This window comes from Eretmochelys imbricata, chromosome 8 (genome assembly GCF_965152235.1).
Source record: "Eretmochelys imbricata isolate rEreImb1 chromosome 8, rEreImb1.hap1, whole genome shotgun sequence".
Classification (NCBI taxonomy): domain Eukaryota; kingdom Metazoa; phylum Chordata; order Testudines; family Cheloniidae; genus Eretmochelys; species Eretmochelys imbricata.
The window spans coordinates 38607925-38624322 of NC_135579.1; the positions used below are offsets into that span (position 1 = coordinate 38607925).

General features: G+C 43.5%; 1 protein-coding gene and 2 pseudogenes across 3 annotated transcripts in view; all 3 read left to right on the forward strand.

The window, feature by feature from the left end:
• LOC144269650 (protocadherin gamma-A11-like) overlaps positions 1-16398 on the forward strand; it is a 347802-nt gene that overhangs the window by 272210 nt on the left and 59194 nt on the right. The gene's annotated exons all lie outside the window — the stretch shown is intronic.
• LOC144269128 (protocadherin gamma-A4 pseudogene) lies at positions 1541-3919 on the forward strand (annotated as a pseudogene).
• LOC144269129 (protocadherin gamma-B5 pseudogene) lies at positions 6011-8458 on the forward strand (annotated as a pseudogene).

Here is a 16398-nt window from a genome sequence, read left to right on the forward strand (position 1 = left end):
AAAGTTTCCAGACTCGTTTACCAGAACTAGAAGCAAGTGCTGGGTCACACTTTGGAAAGCTGTAAGTGTTCTGCCCAGATACCCTGAGTCTAGCCCTCCCGGTGGCGAGATTTCGACAATGAGAATTGTCACGGCTGTATGAATTGTCACAAGTGTATGGTAAATATTGACTGTCAAGGGCCTGGGCCCAGAACGATTGTTTTTAGGAGTAGCGAGGAGGGACATATTCCTCATTTTGGGGGAGGGGAATTTCCCTTGGCTGGTTGATGTTTTAGTGATAGCGGATATTTGAAGCTGCTCAGAGGTCTGGAACGTTAGGAGTTGTCCAGGAAAAGGGAACTTTGTGGACAAAATGCAGTTGAGGTGCTCAACCGTGCTGATAAACGAAGGATGGAGGATCCTGTGATTTTATTTCTCACACGGTTTTTTAGTTTATCACATTGACATTACTACAACACATGTCCTATATATATTACCTACACACACACATATATATAAAGGCCCAATTACATATATATATATATATATATATATATATCTTGTGTGTGGTGTGTATATACATACACAAATACATGTACTTTTGTGTTTTCTGTTACTGAATTATAGTTACATATCTTCCTCTTGTGTTAGAGTTTTCTGGGAAGCCAATAGCGTCCCTCTTTACTAGGTATTAAATAACTGAGAGTGAAAACTGGAAAATATATGGAATACAAATAATTTTATATCCTCTATTAGACAGAGCTCACCCATAGATGGCACACCTGAGTTTTGTATTCATATTATAGCCATTGCGATATAAATGAATAACATGAATTAAGTAACGAACATGAACAGCCAAATATAACTGAAATATAAAAATATAATATTTAATGCTGCTAATGTACAACTCAATAAGAACTTTACTAAAAGAGCATATTAGTATATAGCAACTTAAGAGTGCATAAGTGCACCAACAAGGACAGTCAGGTGGAAAAGCATAGATATAGACATAATAATCCTAGGCAAATCTGTTCACATGTAATTCACGCATAAACATATTAAAAACACATAAAATATTATTTCTACATATTTGTGCATAACAACCCAGATTCCTGACCACCAACATTTTTCTCCATTACTTGGAAGCATTTCAAGCTCCCACATAACCCTAACAAGGAGAAACCACCGAGGGTAGAATGTTGCCTATCAGATTAAAATTCCAACACACTATCAGTCTAAAAACTCCAGCAGGAAGCGTGTGCAGTTATTGGTTGAGACTCTGAGCGCCGCTGTTCACCAATCAGGAAGCAAAATGCGCTGAGAGATCCAGCCAGCCGAGCCCCGCTGTTTCACAGCACAGAACACAGAGATCAGATTCACACTCACCGGGTATGAATATTAAACGGTGATATTCGCTGCAAGTGGCTTTGGTTTTAACTATACATATTTTCGGAAACATTCTGCCAAAGATAAAATCCAAACGCGGCGTCTCCAGACCAGCATGGGAGTGCCAGAAACACAAAAGCTACGGCACTGCAAAGGGCGAGCCCTGTTCTGCTTTATGTTGGCTACCGTTTGGGAGTCAGCTTCTGGGCAAATTCACTATTCGATTCCGGAAGAAATGGAGATAGGATCTTCCGTGGGGAATGTCGCAAAGGATCTGGGGCTGGAAGTAAAGCAGCTCTCAGACCGCGCAGTCCGCATTGCTTCCAGAGGTAGGACCCAGTATTTTGCTTTGAATTTTAAGAGCGGCCATTTAATAACCACAGAGAGGATAGACAGAGAGCAGATCTGTGGCGCGCTGGAGGAGTGTTCGTTAAACTGTGAGGTTATAGTGGAGGATAAAATGAAGCTTTATAGAGTTGAAATTGAAATCACAGATATTAATGACAATGCTCCCAGCTTCCAGAGAGAAGAAATTGAGTTAAAAGTCAGCGAGACAACAACACCGGGATCGCGGTTTCCTTTGAGTGATGCCCATGACTCAGATTTGGGTATTAATTCTCTCCAGAGCTACCAGCTCAGCAATAACAGGCATTTCTCTCTTGATGTGCAAACGGGAACCGATGGAGTTAAATATGCCGAACTGGTGCTGGAAAAGTCTCTAGACCGGGAAGAAAAAGCTGTTCACGATCTAGTCCTCACAGCCACTGACGGGGGAGATCTAGTCAGATCGGGCACTGCGCAAATCCGCGTTGTTGTTCTTGACGCAAATGACAACCCACCGGTTTTTAGCGAGCCTATCTATAAAGTGAACGTTTTGGAAAATGTCCCGAAGGGTTCCACAATTCTTACAGTAAAATCAACTGATCCGGACCAAGGAATAAACAAACAGGTGATATACTCATTCAAAAAAATCACAGACAAAGCTTCCAAAATATTCCGCTTGGATTCGAACACTGGAGATGTAACTATTGTGGGAAATCTGGACTTTGAGGAAGCTTCATTGTATGAAATTGAGGTACAAGCGCATGACGGGGGAGGACTTTTTGGCAGGTCCAAAATTGTGATCGTTGTTAGCGATGTGAATGACAACGCTCCGGAAATCGCTCTCAGGTCTCTCATCAGCTCGATCCCCGAGGACTCTCCCCTCGGGACTGTCATCGCTCTTTTAGATGTACAAGATCTAGATTCAGGAGAGAACGGGGAGGTCACTTGTTCGTTACCCAGCGACCTCCCCTTCCAGCTGAAGAAACCCTTCGAGAATTATTACAGTCTGGTGACAGACCGAGCCCTGGACAGGGAGCAGGTGGCAGCATACAACATCACAGTGACCGCCACGGACAATGGGACTCCTCCTCTTTCTACAGCCACCACGATCTCACTCCAGATTTTAGACACGAACGACAACGCCCCTTTCTTCGATAAAATACCCTACACCGGCTACGTCACTGAGAATAACCCGAGAGGAGTCTCCGTTTTCTCCCTGAGGGCGAGTGACCCCGACTGGGGGGAAAACGCGAGAGTCACTTACTCCATTAATGAAGCAGACAGAAGCGAAGTGCCTTTGTCCTCCTCTATCTCCGTTAACTCCGAGACTGGGGCTCTCTACGCTCTGCGCTCCTTCGATTACGAACAGTTCCGGGAGATTCGGTTCCAAGTGCAGGCTCAGGATGGGGGTTCCCCACCTCTCAGCAGTAATGTCTCCGTCACTCTCTTTATACTGGATCAGAATGACAACAGCCCGCACATCTTACACCCCTCCTTTCCCACCGATGGCTCCACGGGAGTGGAGTTGGCCCCTCGTTCCTCCGATCCGGGTTACCTGGTCACTAAGGTGGTGGCGGTGGATGCAGACTCCGGGCAGAACGCCTGGCTCTCCTACCAGCTGCTGAAGGCTACAGAGCCGGGGCTCTTCTCTGTGGGACTCCACAGCGGTGAGATCAGGACAGCGCGCTCCTTTGTAGACAAAGATGCGCTCAAGCAAAGTCTGGTGGTTTTAGTGAAGGACAACGGGCAGCCCCCTCTCTCTGCCACGGCCACTGTCACGGTGGTGGTGGCTGATAGCATCCCAGAAATCCTCTCCGATTTAAGCAGTCTCTCAGCTCCTGCAGACCCCCAGTCCAGCCTCACCTTGTATTTGGTGATCGCTGTGGCTTCCGTTTCTTGCTTGTTCTTTACCTTTATCCTAGTGTTACTGGCCCTGAGACTCCGCAGGTGGCGAAACTCGCAGCTGTTTGACTCCTCGAGTGTGACTTTCAGTGGAGTTCCCATCTCGCAGTTTGTGGGGCTCGATGGAGTCAGAGCTTTTCTTCATTCCTACTCACATGAGGGTTCTCTAACCACGGACTCCAGAAAGAGCCAATTCAACGTTACCAAATCAAACTATGCAAATACCGTGACCAGTCAGCAGACTTGTGAGATAAAGGATCCTATTCTAGTTACTGAAGAATTAAACATTAGTTACGAGGATCAGACCTCGGTTCAGGTGAGGCTATAACTTTTGAGCTTTATCATTTTTTATCTGAAATTGTTGGTATCTGTAAAAAGAAAAGGAGTACTTGTGGCACCTTAGAGTCTAACCAATTTGTTTGAGCATAAGCTTTCGTGAGCTACAGCTCACTTCTGTAGTTCACGAAAGCTTATGCTCAAATAAATTGGTTAGTCTCTAAGGTGCCACAAGTACTCCTTTTCTTTTTGCGAATACAGACTAACACGGCTGTTACTCTGAAACCTGTTGGTATCTGTGGATTTCTAGACGGCTCATCAGTAAAGATACTAATTTATATGTTCGTATATTGGAGAGAGGGAGGGAAGGGAGAGTGTGTGTGTTTCTCTATAATAAACCGAGTGATTTCCATTGAGTGCTTTGAGTGTCACCCAAAGACCCTGGCATTTTCTTTGCTATCGTCTAGAAAGCCAATGTTGTGCTATTTTTAGGTTTGTAAAATGAATGATTTTCTGGAATTTGTGTTACAAACAGGTATCTTAATATCCTTCCCTTATTCTTAAGAAATAGAGGTTTGTTTTCACCCTGACACAGTCTTTATTCAGTTGTGTGGAATAGTGTTCTTTACCGGAAAGATTACATGGGCCTGCATAGCTGATTATTTTGTTAGAAATTTAGCTTTCAAGAAAGTATATTACTGTTAATCTAGGACAACATAGCTTTTAAAGAGAGAGAGATTAAATCAACATTTTTCACATTTTTCTCAATAATAATGTTGTTGTGTCCTAATTTTGAGCCTTAACAAATTACAATGGATAGTGGCATACCCTACTGACGCTTTCACATGTTTATTAATTAACATAGGAAAAATATTCTAAAATTTCTTAAGACCTTTTATTAAATAAGCATTATGTGTTTGTAAATCATGCGCATTAGTACAGAGATAAGTGAATGACTGAAATATCTTTGGAATTGTGGTTATATAGTTATAGATAATTTTGTTCTTTTTTATGTTGCCATCTTCAATTATTTAATTTATTTTTGCATCATGGGAAGGCCTTTGAATACAGGGATGTTACAGGAACATGGTCATAGTTTCAGAACGTTTCATGTTTGGAACACGTAAGCGTTCTTTTGGCAGCATTTGTGTTCCTGGGGTTGGTTCTGTGAGAGAAGTGCGCCTACTTTTTAAATATAGTGTAGTTTACCACAACAGGCCTTTTTCTCAGCTTTTAGAAGTGCATGCACTGTTCTTTCAATGGGAGGGGTTTTCTCTTTTTTTCTTTTTTTTTTCTTTTCTGTGTTTGTTTCATGTACAGGAAAACGAGAATTTTTTAGCGGACAAAAAGGACCTTAAGGTAAACCACTCAAAATTTGTTTTGCTCACAAGTCTATACCGAACTACTCTTCTCTTTTACAATATTAAAATATTTCTGTCAATTTTTTCAGAACTATTATTTGTTGGCGCTCACAGAAATCTGGGTGTGTGGGAATTGTGATTCCATATGTGGAAACAACTGTAACTGCTGGAACGTTCTTTCCTCTTCTCAATAATAGTCCTGTGTATATAAAGATGTGCACAGTCACCCTTCGTACTGTTCCATTATTCCATTCCCCGTAAAATAGCGGTTTGGTATACTCTAAATTGAGTTTATATATAAACTCACACACAAAAAAAACATGAAGTCCACAGTCAACTGGGACGCAACTGTTCACGTCTGGCAATGTTACAAGGCTATAGATTTAGAATATAGTGTTTAGCAAGGGGGGATTCTTTCATTATAGTCGCTAGAGCTGTGTTGGTGCAGTGATAAGATCACTGCTATTGCAGTACTCCCGTTGAGACTCAGAGTGCCGCTGTTGGCCAATGCGGAGCCAGGGCTGGGGCCGGAGATCCATCGGAGCCTCCTGCGCAGCGATTGCTCCATCACACAACGCAGATCGCAGAGGAAACTGCAGGGAGACAGTCACTGTCTCTCTATGAAAAGGAATCTCCTCGGAGCACAATGTACCCTTAAGCAGACAATCGGAGCTATATTTACTCTTCCTTACCGCGGATTACTTCAACCTGACGGGATTTCGAAACAACTAAAGTAATCAAAATAAAGCAAGAGAGGAGAGAGTAAAGTTGACAGAGACGGGATGGAAATCAGAGAGCCGAATCGGGCAGTCACACGGCAGGTACTGCTGTTTCTCTTCCTATTCGCTTTGTTCTGGGGCGCGGTCTCGGAGCAGATCCGTTATTCAATTCCCGAGGAAATGGCGAAAGGTTCCCTTGTGGGGAATCTCGCCAAGGATTTGGGGCTGAGTGTGAGAGAACTGCCCAACCGGAAGCTCCGTGTTCTCTCTGCAGTTAAAAAGCAATACTTCCGCGTGAATGGAGAAAGTGGCAACGTCTATGTGAATGACAGGATAGACCGGGAAGAGATTTGCGGGACATCTCAACTCTGCGTCATAAATTTCGAGACTGTGCTGGAAAATCCCTTGAATGTTTTCCACATAAATGTCGCGATCCAGGACATTAACGATAATGCCCCGCGTTTCTTAAAAGATAATATCAAACTAGAGATGAGTGAATCTACTTTACCAGGTGCTCGCTTTCTCCTGGGAAATGCTGAAGACCCTGACGTTGGGGTGAATTCTCTGCAGAGTTACCAGCTGAGCCCCAATCAGGATTTCATCCTGGAAGTCAAAGAGAGCCGGGATGGCAATAAATATGCAGATTTAGTGCTGCAGAAACCACTGGACCGGGAAAGCCAGCGCAGCCTTCACTTGATCCTCACGGCTGTGGATGGGGGAGAGCCGCAGAGAACTGGGACCGCCCAGCTATGGATTAATGTCACCGACGCCAATGACAACCCCCCCATCTTCACTCAGGAGCTCTACAAAGTCAGCCTAAGGGAAAATGCACCGACGGGCTCCTTAGTGCTTCAGGTTAAAGCCACCGACAACGATGAAGGTTCCTATGCTCAGATCAGTTACATCTTCAGCAATATTCCAGAAAAGGCCCGTCAGAAATTCAGGCTGGATCCAGAAACCGGGGAAATCACCCTAAAGGAGCCCTTGGACTTTGAGGAGACACGTGACTACACCCTGGTGGTAGAAGCAAAGGATGGAGGCGGACTAGCGACACACTGCGAAGTGAAGTTCGAGGTTCTTGATGAGAACGACAATGCCCCCGAGGTGACACTCGCATCCCTGGCCAGCGCCATCCTCGAAGACTCAGTGCCTGGGACAGTGATAGCTCTGATCAATGTAATCGATCAAGATTCTGGGGATAACGGGATCGTGTTTTGTCATTTCCAAGATGAGTTGCCGTTTAAAATAATATCGTCCTCTAATAACTACTACAAGCTCCTCACAGACAGCACCCTGGACAGGGAAAGGACCCCGGAGTACAATATCACAATCACCGCCACAGACAAAGGTTCTCCCCCACTCTCCACCCAGAAAACCATCCTGTTGCAGATCTCGGATATCAATGACAACGCCCCTGTCTTTGAGAAACCTTCCTACACCGCCTATGTGCCAGAGAACAATCCCTCGGGGGCCTCTATTTTCAGTGTAAAAGCCTCAGACCGGGATCTGGACCGGAACGCCCGAGTCACTTACTCCTTCCTGAGCAGCAACCTCGAAGAGGTGCCTCTCTCCTCCTATATCTCCATTAACTCCCAGACCGGAGTGATCTATGCGCAGCGCTCCTTCGACTACGAGCAATTCCGGGAGTTTGAGCTGCAAGTAAAGGCCCAAGACGGCGGGTCCCCGCCTCTCAGCAGCAATGTCACCGTCAGGGTGTTTATTGTGGATCAGAATGATAACGCCCCTCGCATCCTGTACCCTTCTCTCGGAGCCGATGGCTCCGCCTTGTTCGAGATGGTGCCTCGCTCGTCCGAGGCAGGTTATCTGGTGACTAAGGTGGTGGCGGTGGATGCTGACTCGGGATACAATGCCTGGCTCTCCTACCACGTGCTCCAGGCCACGGACCCGTCGCTCTTCAGCATGGGGCTGCAGAGCGGGGAGATCCGGACAGCCCGCGCCTTTGCGGACAGAGATGCTGTGAAGCACAGGCTGGTCACCCTGGTGAAGGACAACGGGCAGCCGCCTCTGTCCGCCACAGTGACTCTCAACCTGGTGTTTGCCGAGAACTTCCAAGAGGCTCTTCCGGAAATGAGCGACCAATCGGGTGACTCGGCCTCTCAGTCTGGCTTTACTGTTATTTTGGTGGTAGCTCTAGCTTTGATTTCGTTTTTATTCCTTTTTACAGCGATATCGGTTTTAATTTTTAAACGTCGGAGACCTAGAACTCCCCCAGTTTTTGGATCTTACAATCCGGATCTTTATTCTAGTCTCGACCCCAAATTCTCCTGCAACTACAGCAATGGGACTTTGCAGTTACCCTATTCTTACGAGATGTGCTTAGCTGCCGATTCGGGGCAGAAGGAGTTCACCTTTCTCAAACCGGCTTTGACCGACATTCTCCTTTCTGCTGAGGATTCTGGCATGGGGAATGACTCTGGCAGGGGAAACCTCAGCTCTGACAGCCAGGCACAGGTGAGACACCTTCCTGCAATGCAAGTCTTGCTAACGTAGAGAATATTTCTACCAATAATCTAAGGGTTCCTGGGTAGTGCTTCCCTGTAGTTCTGCAGCAAGTATGTAGACTGCAAATAGAACCAAGTTTTACCTCATAAACACCTGTTCTAAGAGTTAATAGTGAAAATCCTGTGAAACTTTTCAGTTTCATTCTGATCAGCATCATCTGCATTATGATATTGGAGAAGTGAATGTTTCCATTCTCAGAATATATGGAAAGCTCTCAGTGTCCTTTATGGAAAACATTTTCATGGACTATTTTACTATTTTGAGTATTTTCAATGAAGAATACGTCAGAGTTTATTTGTTGTATGGGACCAACTACTACTTCAGACACTTTCAGTCTCTAGTGGTGGAAAGTCTGCAGTCAGGGAATTATTCGACTCCGAAGGGAACTATGGTAGGTTAGACCATTCCCCCGTATTGTGCCAATATTTTCCCTGCAGCATCCGTATTTTAGATGTGTCTTATGACAGCCTTGAACATCTCCAGATGACATAATTCCACAATCTACTTTAGCAGATTGTTTCAAATGTCCTTATACTAACTATATTGTTGTAATGCAGTGATGTTGTAGCCATGTTGGGCCCAGGATATTAGAGAGATAAGGTGAGTGGGGTAATATCGTTTATTGGACCAGCTTCTGTTGGTGAGAGAGACTGTCTTCGGATCTTACATACACTGGAAACCTTATCTCTGTCACCAACAGAAGCTGATCCTCTACAAGTTATTACCTCACCCACCTTGACTTTCTTACACGTATTAGTATTTTTTCTAATATTTAACCTGAGATTAACTTTCTAAATGTATTCCCTTTACTTCGGGTGTCCTTAAATGAAGACTCTTGACCGCCCTCCTCTTTGTGATACTATCTATATTTGTGTTGTATTATGTATTCCCGTCTTCGCTGAATATTGCAAAAAAAAAAAAAAAAGCACTGTCTGTTTCAGCTAGAATTTTAGTTTCTGTGGTTTTGAACGTATTTACCTTTTACAATTTTGAACAGAATGTAGTTCTTGTGAAAGGTGCTTAACAACAGTCTTGGAGACTCAAATCCTCTTTTCATCCTCAGACCCAGGGCAGCAGAAATGGACATTGCCCCTCCCTCCCCATGCTGTATCCATCAATGTGCTCCAGCTGCGAACTGGAGGAGCACATCTGGGGATGAAAGGGTAATTTTGTCTCCATGGCTCTGTCTGGACTTGTCTTGCTTGCTGATTCTGCCAAATGTGTCAGTTAGAGTCAATTGTGATGATGGCTTTGATGAAAATGTTAAAAGGGAATGCAGTGGACATAATATACCTGGGCTTTAGCAAGGCTTTTGACACAGTGCCACATGACAGTCTGATAAGAAAGCAGGAGAAATGTGGGGCTGGCTGAACTATCATTAAGTGGATACATAATTGGTTAAGCAACGGCAAACAAAGAGTAGCTATGAATGGAATGATGTCAGATTGGAAGGGGGTCTCAAGTGTGGTTCCACTGGGCTCTGTTCTGGGTCCTGTGTTATTTAACATCTTTATTAATGACCTGGATATAGGAATAGAAAGCATGCTGATCAAATTTGCAGATGACATAAAGCTAGGGGACTGCAAACACTTTAGATGATAGAGATAAAATTCAATGGGATCTTGACAAACTGGAGAACTGAGCTATAAACAAGAAAGGAAATTCAACACAGATGCATATAAGGTGCTATACTCAGGGAAGAAAAACCAAATGCACCAATACAGAATGTGGGATAACTGGCTTGGCAGCAGTACTACTGAAAAGGATCTGGGAGTTCTGGTGGATCACAGCATCAGCATGAGTCAACAATGTGATGCTGTTGCAAAAAAAGCAAATGCAATTTTGGGTTGCATTAACAGAGGCATAGCATGCAAGTCATGGGAGGTGATAGTACAGCTCTATTGGGTGCTGGTTAGGCCTTAGCTGGAGTACTGTGTCCAGTTTTGGTCACCAGTGTATAGAAAGGATGTAGAGAAACTGGAAAGGACCCAGAGGCAAGGGACAAATATGATCAAAGGGATGGAATGCAAGCCATCTGAGCAAAGGCTGAAGGAACTGAGTATGGTTAGCTAGGATAAGAGGAGATTAAGGGGGAACATGATAGCGGTCTTCAAATTCTAGAAAGGCTGCCATAAAAAGATGGAGAAAAGTTGTCCTCTTTTGCCACAAAGGGTAGGACAAGAGGCAATGGGTTCAAACTCCACAATAACAGATTTAAATTAAATCTCAATAAAAATTTCCTAATGATAAGAACAGTAGGATAATGGAACACACTGCCTGGAGAGGTTGTGGAAGCTCCTTCACTAGAGGTTTTCAAAACGAGGCTAGATCGCCGCCTGTTTTGGATGGTTTAGACTCAACAAATCCTGCATCTTGGCAGGGGGTTAGACTAGATGACCCTTGCGGCCCCTTCTAACCCTATGGTTCTATGATTCTATGATTCTGTTAAAATAAAGCTGGTATTTATGAAAATACGGTATGCGCCCTAGATGGTAGCAAAGACTTATGAAGTCATTTTATGTGGCAGATTTATATAAACATACCGCTGTGTCCCCACTAAGCTTCTGTATTACAGATATCCAGCTACCAAAATATCTTCACAATGGCACAGTGAGCAGGAAAGATATGTTCAGCTGGTGTTCTAATATGTGAGCTTGTACTGAGGTCTGGGATGGCATGCTTTCTCATCTATAGGTAATTTGTACAATTAGACTTCTCTTCCTCTTGCTAGCACAAATGATAGACTTTCAGGAGCTTAGAAACTTAAATGAGAAATAGAGATAAAGAACGTTGAGAATGGGGTTTTCTACTGGAAAGAATTAGAGCTCACCTCCCTCATTCAATCAAAATACAGACTTTTGAAATATTGTGATTATGCATTTAATAAAAGAGTGTCATAAATATAAAGGAAAGGGTAACTACCTTTCTGTATACAGTGCTATAAAATCCCTCCTGGCCAGAGGCAACATCCTGTTACCTGTAAAGGCTTAAGAAGCTCAGCTAACCTGGCTGGCACCTGACCCAAAGGACCAATAAGGGGACAAGATACAGTCAAATCTTGGGTGGGGGGAAGGCTTTTTTTTGTGCTCTTTGTTTACGTGGTTGTTCTCTCTTGGGACTGAAAGAGGCCAGACAGAAATCCATCTTCTCCAACCCATCCTAATCCAAGTCTCCAATATTGGAACCGGTACAGGTAAGCCAGGCAAGGTGGATTAGTTTATCTTTTGTTTTATGTGAATTTTCCCTGTGTTAAGAGGGAGATTTATTCCTGTTTTCTGTAACTTTAAGGTTTTGCCCAGAGGGGGATCCTCTGTGTTTTGAATCTGAATATCCTGTCAAGTATTTTCTACCCTGATTTTACAGAGATGATTTTTACCTTTATTTTCTTTTTAAATAAAATCCTTCTTTTAAGAATCTGACTGATTTTTCCATTGTTCCAAGATCCAGGGGTTCGGTGGGTCTGTGATGATTTTGTAACCAATTGCTTAGGATCTTATTCTCAAGCCTCCCCAGGAAAGGGGGTGTGTAGGGCTTGGGGGGATATTTCGGGGGCGGGGGAGATGTCTCCAAGTGGTCTCTTTCCCTGTTCTTTGTTTAAAACACTTGGTGGTGGCAGCATACTATTCAAAGACAAGGCAAAGTTTGTAGCTTGGGGAAGTTTTTAACCTAAGCTGGTAAGAATAAGCTTAGGCGGTCTTTCATGCGGGTCCCCACATCTGTACCCTAGAGTTCAGAGTGGGGAAGGAACCCTGACAGGTATAAACCATAATTATATGAAATACTTCCACTGTTCTGTCATCTTCTTATTGCTTCTACAGATATTATGTAGAAAAGCTACTGAATAATTGTTCTTTTTGTGTATATATATATTAAGATTAAAGGTGCTTTTTCAGAATTGCAGTATATACATTGGAAATGAAAATTGTTATTCAGTAAATAAAAGTCAAGAAATTGCCATAAATATGCTTGAAAAGTAGTTAAAGGTGTTTCTATAAAGTCAGAATATTTTGCTGTTTCCAGCATCAATTTTACTTGAGGTACCATCTAAATCTTTTGTACCAGAGCAGAAAAATGGTGAGAACATTCAAGTCTACTTTGAAAAGGGTGACTGTGGTTCTCTCTCTCTTAAGTCATCTTGGGGGGGGGGGGGAGGAAATAACAGCAAGTTGTCTGCAGAGAGGCCTGTAAGAAAGGATGTGAGTATAACTAGAAGAGACAGAGGTAGATTACAGTAAGAAAAATGAAGATGTCAATACAGTAGTTGACTGTCTCTTTCAGGGAAGAATGACAATGAACAGACTATTGTAAAAATTTGTACATAGGACCATAAAATACCTGTGGCAGGTAATCCTTCCAGAGTTAAAGGTGCATCATTTCCATTAGACACCTTGTTTCCAAGTGTTTTCATGTCAGTAGTAAAAATACACTCCCAACATAAACTTCCCATAAAAGGGTGACTAATTTTTTGTGTTTGTGTGTGTGATGGTGGGGAAGTTACAGATTTTTTTTAAATATCAGTTTGTTCACTTTATAGTGAGAACGGAACAAATGTATTTGTGATCAAAATCTCTCAAGTGGCTTCATGCACTTTTGGCAGAATTTAATGCTCAAAACAGATTTGCAGGTATTAAAGAGAATAGCTGAACAAGTGTGGGCAAACTAACATCCTCATCCATCACCCATGTTTAAAACAAAATGAATGCTAAAGCTTTTTAAAGCTTTTGAAATATGTAGATAGTTTTTTTTTCACTTCGGCTTTCTGTTCAGGCCTGGAATTGAAAGCACATGTGAAAGTCTATGAGCACAAGGGACCTGATCCTCTGTTGTCCTGACCTTTGCATTGGTCATTTGCATTGGTGACAGTATTGGTAGCATTTCATATCCATTTTACCAGGTGTAAATTTCCAGCCAAATTTTGCAGCCTAAAGAGATCCAAATAGTTTAGATAAGGTTCAGATAAGCCAATGAACATCTAGAATTGCATTCATTCTGGGTCTGCTGAGGGCTGCTCATTACTGATTAGTTCTGTGATGTAAAGTAATTTGTGAAAAATACATTGGAAATGGCCAAAACTTTAATGTTTATTTATCATGCCCTTTGTACAGCACATTTTCTGCTCAGGTTTATTTTATTTTATTTTTTGCAGTATCATGATTACATAATTACATGTTGCAGTTTTGGGTACTAATTGTATTGTACTAATTGGGTACTAATTGTATTACTTACAGTAATTCTGTTCTGACAGATGATTAAACTTACTCACTCAATATGAGACAATAAAATCACAAAGTATTGTTATCAAAAATACCATATCAAAATAAACAAAAAAGGCAGCCAGAGATTAATTTGGTCAAAAATGTGGTAGCACAGTAACATGATCCTGGTGCACCTGGTGTATCATGATGGGGTTAATCAATTTGCAAGTGGCCTATTGAATTAGATCAGGGTTTCTCAGACTTCATTGCACCACAACCCCCTTCTGACAACAAAAATTACTACACGATCCCAGGAAGAGGGACCAAAGCCCGAGCCCCTCTGTCCCTGGGCAGGGTTGCCAAAGCTGAAGCCCGAGCCTCGACCCCCTGGTGGAGGGGCGTGAAGCCAAAGCTTGAGAGCTTCAGCCCTAGGTGAGTGGGGGCTGTAACCTGAGCCCTGCTGTCCAGGGCTGAAGCCCTCAGGCTTTGGCTTCAGCCCTGGGTGGTGGGACTCGGACTTTTGGTGTCAGCCAAAGGCCTCAGCAAGTCTAAAGCCAACCCTGGTGACCCCATTAAAACAGGGTCGTGACCCACTTTGGGGACCCAGCTCACAGTTTGAGAACAGCTGAATTAGATTATCTAGCCCAAATATCTGACACCCACTCTACACCAGTAGATTTCGAATGTGTTATGTTGGTCAGGATTTAAGTGAGGAAACCAGATGCTCTGTCTGACAAAGGCAAATAGAGGACTGGCAGTTAGAGTTGAGATGGAAATTGGTGGGCATGAGTGGGGGATTGGGAGTTTGGGGTTACATGAGTGGATCTTCCTTATTAAGGTCTATGCAGTTGAAAATGTTGTGAGGTATATTTTTTGCATCTTACTCCTTATATACAGTCCTTAAACTCACCCTGAATGGCTTTCAAATAATTTGCCATGATTACCTCAATAAGCAAAGGATTCCACTTTAAATTCTCCTTGTCTGGCAGGGATTTTCTCTTCGTTTTCCCCATTGAATTCATCCTCCTTCCCCACCCTTTTTTTCTTTTCTTTTTTAATGTATTATTTACTCCTAATGGCCAGTTTACGCAGACCTTTTCCTTCGGATACAATCGCCTTTGAATATTAATGGAATGATCCTCATCTCAGAAGTTTTGGTCCAATCATCCCCTCAGTTTAATGGCAAGTAGACAAGAAAAAAAGAAAAGGTAATATACCTTATCCGCCAAAGAAGGATAGCCTACATGAAAAGAGGGATGATTTGTAGCTTCTCTTTGGGAGTAAAGTGTGACCAGTTCAGTATGACAGATGCACACAGCTGGTGCGCCCACAGAAAAGGGGCATGGAACCCAGAAAAGAGGGTCTGGTCAGAAGGTAGAACAGCAGGCTCCCATCTGCTCATCCCTGGGTGTGGGCTTCACAGGCAACAGAAGCATAAACTAAATAAGCCAGGGTCAACTGCCAAGTACCCACATGATGAAAGCTGCCAGCCAGACCTGAGGTGCCTGCCTACTGCTTAATGCTGTATGTGCGCCATGGGTGATAAGTGTGACATTGCCATAAGATCCCACAGCTCTGCAGTTACACGGTTGCAGTTTTGCACAACCCCGCTTTCTGCAATACCCATTCCACTGCTCGGTCCAGTTTACCGAATGATTGCTTTGATTTGTACGGGGCCAGCTGCTTCCCACCTCCACGTGTGGAGGTGCTTTTAGGCTATTTACAGCCCTTTATCCAACACCTTACCGGAGCACAGTGCTCTGAACGCAAATCCGATATTCAGTGACTATGCTTCTGGCTCTCTTCACCCTTGGCGGATGACTTTACCTCTTGGGTAGTAGAATGACGGAAGCTAATGGAAAACCTAAGGTTTATAGATAGACCGAGAGCACTAGAGAGGACAGATATCAGCTGCAAGGTATGCCCCCCTTTTACGGGCATTTCTCCTTGCAGTTTTAAGCTAGCTTTCTTTTCTACTGGAGTGATCACTCCTCCTGCCCTTATTCAGGCTAAATCAGTTAGTTCCTTTAATCTTTCCTCCTAATTCATGTCGGGATAGTTAAATAGGAATCTCTGCGTTTTTGTGGGCTTGCCTAATAGTCTTCACCTCGGTTTGCTGTATTGTTTGTCCTGTGATTATAACTGTCTGGAACGAAGGGGGTAGGGCAGGTGCTAGGAACGTCTCCTAGACGCCTATGTTCTGGTGTCCTGTGTAGCTCAGAAATGGTAATTTACGGAGAGACCAATGGGAGGAGATGAGAATCATAGTGACTATTGGGCCGGTTGATGCTCTTGGCTATGAACGGTGACTGGCTTCCTAAAGTCAAAGTGAGCGTCCAGTGCGAGACCCTTTGTAGAATTTGGCCCATCATTACCGTTATTATCCTCCTATCCACGTGGTAGTTGCTGGTTTGTTGACAGTCAAATCATGTGGTGTTCAAAGCAAGCGCGCCATTCGAACTAAAATCTGCAGAGCCCTCCGGAAGACGCAATGGGGCGAGGTCATCCGAGAAAGGGGAGGGACAGGAGCTCAGTTAAGACGTTCCTCTTTGAAACCGCTTCGAAAAGATGCTCAAATAGCATGTACGATAATATTGATCCATTTCCACTTCCAATTCAGAGACAGGCAAAGGCGAGGAATGTGTTCACAATGGATCACCTTCAGCGCTACAGCAGTTGCTCTCACTGGTTCTTCATGTCCCCACTGCTGTGACTGTAATGAGAGTTCTGCTG